Source organism: Pseudonaja textilis, chromosome 3, assembly GCF_049901715.1.
Source record: "Pseudonaja textilis isolate UNSWEBS1 chromosome 3, rPseTex1.2, whole genome shotgun sequence".
In the NCBI taxonomy this organism is placed as follows: domain Eukaryota; kingdom Metazoa; phylum Chordata; class Lepidosauria; order Squamata; family Elapidae; genus Pseudonaja; species Pseudonaja textilis.
In genome coordinates this window covers 83717913-83723912 of record NC_141992.1, presented here as the reverse complement: position 1 = coordinate 83723912, position 6000 = coordinate 83717913, and positions in this window count along the sequence as shown.

The window sequence follows — 6000 nt, the reverse complement described above, 5'->3', positions numbered from 1 at the left end:
CCGTATCCGCCATCAATGCCAGTCAATGATATTTGTGATACATTTTTAAAAGTTCAGTTGACTCAGTTTCATGTTTAATAAATAGAAGACATAATAATAATAATTTCTCCCAAATTTTCTACAGCTTGACCCTCTGCTCTATGGATAACAAGCTGGAACAATATCCTTGGGAACAACAAGCTCTGGTCCCAATATCCTTTACACCTGGATTTTATTGACTGGGACTCCTGAGAATAACTCTGGAGAGGTAAACATTTCTCATCTTTAATTTAGGGATATTTTATTTTATTTTCTGGTTTTCTTAATTTTTCCTCCCTCGCCACACACAAATGAACAAACAAACAAAAATATCCAATAGGACGACTGTTCTCATCTTTAAAAGTTAACCCTTGGATCACCTGATGTGTACTTTTGCAGTATAATTCTAGTCACATAGAATGTGGCTGTTTTTGATCCTGGTTCCCTTCAGTGTGATATAGGATATCTTAATAATTACCTTGGCTATGTATGCAAATTGTTACCTGCGTTATCAGAGGCAGCGGTTGGATTCAGTAAGAGTTGGATTATAACTGCATTCTGGATGTCAAATCTTTTTTTAAAACAACAGCAACCCCACTTTTTTTGAGACAGATTCATGTTGTTTTCCAGAAATTAATATTACTGTTTTCAGGATGCTCACAGATTCTCTTTATGGTCTGCTTTAGAATCTATGTACAGATTTAATTATCTCTGCAACTATCCCTGTAACTGTTATCTTCTGACTGGCTGGTTTGTAATTCCTTGGACCCTCTTTTTTGAAGCTACAGACAAATTTGCATTCTTTCAGCAATCTTATACTGAGTACTTTAATAAGTTCATTAGAGCTACCCTCCTACATCCTTCTACAATGCATAAGACTTTATCTCAGGTCATTGAGTCAGAATTCTTATCTCCAATTCTTTAAATCCTCAGTTAAAACTCTCATAATCAAGCCAAACACATATTTACCAGCTGTTGTAAGATGAGTAAGGAGGGGACATAGTTCTTGCTGTGCCTTTATGTCTTAGGGTCTTCCCCATCTGCAGAGTTTCTTATGCTTATCTATGTTAGCTTTTACCGCATAGTATGTTGGTTAAAGTTTACTAATTGAATCTGGTATTAACAGTTGCATAAAAGGGCTGACTCAGAAATGGTGGGTGAAGCATCCCAAAATTGATTTAGTTCAGAAAAAAAGGTTGTTTGCATTCATATATTAGTACAGCTGCATATTTTGCATGGCAAAAATCTATGGTAAGCACCCTACTCCATTGGATGCAATCAATTGATTCAGTGATTGTGTGAGCCCTGTCTGTTTTTAATGGACATTGTGTGAATAACAGATATAAAAATGGACAGGATTTTATTGCATGGTTGTGGTCACCATCTTAATTTTTTGACACAGTTCTCTCTCTCCCTCCCCCCCGCCCCATACATATGCTCCTGCTTTTATCCAGTGAATGACAGTCAAGAGCTGCTGATCTGCTTACACTTTTTGTGGCTAGAATTTACAGGGACAATAAAAATAAAGGTTTAATGGTTAAGGCATCAAGTTAGAATTCAGGAGGCTGTATGTTCTAGTCCTGCCTTAAGCATGAAAGATATCTTGGTGGGTTTGGGCCAGACATTCTCTTTCAGCCAAAATCATTTCATGGGTCTCTCCTCTCCTTTCCTCCTCCCACCACCTTCCCATCCAGTGGTGGGATTTAAATTTTTTTACTACTGGTTCTGTGGGCATGGCTTGATGGGCACGGCAAGGGAAGGATACTGTAAAATCTCTAGTCAGAGGTGGTATTTGCCAATTCTCCAAACTACCAAAAATTTCTGCTACTGGTTCTCCAGAACCTGTCAGAAACTGCAGAATACCACCTCTGTTCCCATCCCATCTCTCTTCTCTTCTCTTCTCTTCTCTTCTCTTCTCTTCTCTTCTCTTCTCTTCTCTTCTCTTCTCTTCTCTTCTCTTCTCTTCTCTTCTCTCCTCTCCTCTCCTCTTCTCTTCTCTCCCCTACTCTAGTCTTCTCTCCTCTTCTCTTTCCTACTCTTCTCTTCTCTCCTCCTCTCTCCTCTCCTCTCCCCTCCCCTCCCCTTCCTTTCCCCTCCCTTCCCTTCCCTTCCCTTCTCTTCTCTTCTTTTGTCATGTCTATCTATGAACTTTAGTTTAAGCTGCTTATTTTCAGTTGATAAAAATGTCCCTCACAGTCATGTCTGTTATTTTCTTCTTTGAAATCAAAATCAATTTGTTGCAGCAATGTCCTAGCCACAGGACTTTCAGCAATAGACTCTGTGAACATTTGCCAAAAGCCCACTCCAGAAAGTGAAATTGATTGTATCTGCACGCTGTTTCTTTTTTTTCCCTCCCCTGACAGCAGTACTATATAATTACATATTTAGTATGCATGTATTTATATACACTTGTACATAAATTCCTGGTGGCTCACAGCATAAAGAAAAATAGCAATAACTTTTAAAATAAAATAAAACAAAACCTACAATAAAATAAACAAACCCAAATTCTCAAACCCCCAATCAAAGACATCTGGTGTCAGCCCAAGATGCCTTCAGGAAAGCTCCATTTTAAGAACTTTCCAGAAGATGACCAAAATTAGGGCCAAAACTACATCTAATGTCAGCAGAAATATCAGAGCTGTATATTTGCTCACTATAAAGAAAACTCTAAAGCTCTATTTTTTCAAGGATTTCCAAAGGTCATTGGAGCCAAAGATGAATGCTCATCTGCAATGACAAGAATGGACATAGCATGTCCATGTAGTCTTCTCCATTGGATCAGAATAAGATCAGATATGGTTTAGAAGTAATGAGCAGTGACTAAGGAGAGCCAGATTCAAATCCCATTCAACCATATAGTTTTCACTGGATCACATTGTGCTGGAGGGTACACTAATCCTTGGTTATCTTTATAATGAGTTCTTTAATAACCTATAATTAGCTGATTCCATTATTGGGTTTAGGATTATAAACTGCCTAGAATTGATTGAGTAGGCAGCACAAATATCTCCATAAAATACATGTATAAACACACAGACCTTAGTTTGCCCAGCGGAATTGAGTTCATACAATGATCTAAGCCAAACCTCACTGTGATTTGGCATGATGGGTGAGTCCAATTTGTACTTCACTAACTCCTATTCCATAATGGTAAGCCAATGAAATGATTGATCCTTCCTTTAATTTTTAGGAAAAACAGAAATGCAATGAAATTAAATTTAAACAGCAACAATCCATACAAATGACCCAAAGTTCTCTCTCTCTCTCTTTCTCTCTTTCACACACACAGAGAGACACACACAGAACTGATGGTGCATAATACATCGACAAGTTATAAGAGGGGCAGATGTTGAAATGTGCATTATAATGTATTGCACAAAATGCCAAAGACTGAAATTTGTGATGTGATATCACAATGCATGTTTTATCATAATCAAGATTAGAAATATTCATAAGCTTTGTCCTAGGTACTCATATATAGGAAGATGCCTTCCTATGTATAATTGGTATGCCTGAATGTTCCCTTATACATAGGAATGCTCTGCTCCCTAGTTATGTCTTTGGGTTTCCTTTTAATAACATTTCTAATAAAACCACCATTGGCCCAAAGATCAAACATAGGACTATGATTTGTCTCTTTGATGCTCCTGCAAACTCCGCATAGGCATCAGGAAGGGCATTCACCCAGACCACACCATGAAGCAAGGGATTACAGGGTTATAAAAAGAATTGCGGGTGGAGACAGAAAGCACAAAGCATCAGTTCCACTGTAACTTTGAATAGGCTTTACATTTAAGCCATTGTAAGCTTAGATAGGTCAGCCAGAATACATAACACTTCATGTACTCTTCAACCATTTTACAAGCTATATTTAAACTACAATCTCTTATTGTTCTTTGGATTATTCCTGTCATATCACAGGGTCTCAGTTTTGCATTTAACCCACCATTTAGTCCAATCTGCAGCATCAGTGGGGCATCTGCCTTCAGCTTGCATGTCTTCATGCAGGCAGTCAATCCATTGCTTTTTTCATCAGCTTTGGGGCCTCCAGCTGTCTGGGTTGAGTGCAAGTACCCACTTCATGATGGATTCTGCACCAGCTCTGACCATATGTCTGTACCATCACATCCTCACATCTTTCATTTTGTCTGGAAGAGGGGCAACTTTGAAGGCCTTTCAGATGTCTTTGCTCATCATATGATTCAACCTTGTGACAACCCCACTCCCCAATGACCATCTGGTCATTCACATTTCCATTGTGTGCAGTGTCTGTTTGTGTCTCTTCATTGTTGGTCAGCACTCTGCCCATAGAGTGCCACCGGGAAGACAATCATGAGGTAGATGTTAGATTTAGGATAGAATGTAAAACATTCTGTGACATTTGAAACTCCTAGTTATCCCACACTTGATTATATATTTAAACTACAATCAAGGTGTCATAACTAAGACCTTCAAATGTCACATAATGTTCTACATTCTAGTTAGCTATGCCCTGACTTCACTGTAATCAGTTACCCTGAAACATACAGTACTGTTCGTCAGCTTTATCAACTATTAATAACTCACTTCCTTCCTTTTATCTCATGATCTCCAGTAGACCGCAGCTGTAAAATTATGAGGATTTCTTGCATACTCTTTAATTTTCACAAAGAAGAGTCAGCAATGAAACAGAATCAGTGAAAGAGTGAAGCCCTGGGTATTTCTAACAGTCAGGAAACCTCTTATTGGAGGTTTCACTTTTGCCACCAGCCCGCAGAGAACCTTCATTTGAAGCCCTATCAACAAAAGAACACAAACTCCAAATTGCATAGGCAGCAATAGCAGCAGCATCAGTAACAATGAGAGGACACTTCTAACGAGGCCCCACTGGACTTTTGGTTTGCTAGTCATTATGACCCTCAATCCCTTGTGATCAATGCACTCTCTTCTACTGTTTGCCTTAAGCACTCTTGGTGAAGCTGGGAACATGATCTAGATCTGGGAGTGAAATAATTTCCATTTCAACATCAAAGCCCAAAGATGGATGTTTTAGCATAGGAAGAAACACTTTAAAAAGTGGGAGGGGAGATTCTTTCCAGTGATAGAAGATAGCCATATGTCGTGGGAGATTAAATCTTTGCTCTGAATGAAATCATTACATCCATTCGTCTATCAGAGTGATGTGTTCAGAACAGAACAGCTAATGGGATTAAACGCATTTGGAATGACTTGATGGTGATTTTCTCCAGGACTTCTCTTGCTCTCCTGGCAAGACCAATATTTAGAAAGTCTTAATTACATCACGGGGTACCAGTTCCAACCTTCCTAAATTGCTTATCTTAGAGCTACTTGATGTAAATTGTTTCTGGGGCTGGAAAAGACATCTGTGCAATTTTAGGTGAACTCAAGGTTAGTCCTCAATGTTTGGGCATCTGAGATGAGGAAGTTGCCTGCTTTCCTCAACCCCTGCCTAGCTGAAAGCTTTGAAAGGTCTTAATGCCCATGGAGAGTCTCAATCATCCAGGTCATGGTTGTCCTAAAGGTGCTTTTTCAAAGGGCAACTGGACTTTGTTGGGTTTTTTTCCTTGAAAATGTTTCACTTCTTCTCCAAGAAGCTTCTTCATTTCTTCTTTCTTGAAAGGTCTTTAGTTGCCTTATTTCTTCATCAAATTTATTTGCCTTCTTCCTGTTCTACTCCATCTGCTACCCACCTCATTTTAAAATTCTTGATTCAAAATAAAAAATAATAATAGTAATTTTCAAAGGCCCGCGTAGTAAATACAATCTTTTTAGTTCTGATCGAGTGTTTTATAGTCTGACTGAATAACCTGGTGTTATAAATATACAGTGAATATTCAGAAGAATGTCATTTCACAGATCATGTGGGAGACAAGGCATCTTTTAATCCTGAATGTTTACCAAATCTGAAAGTTTGTCAGTATTTATTATGCATCAACTTAAATTATTTGCACAAAGATGCTAACCTAGATTACATCCCTT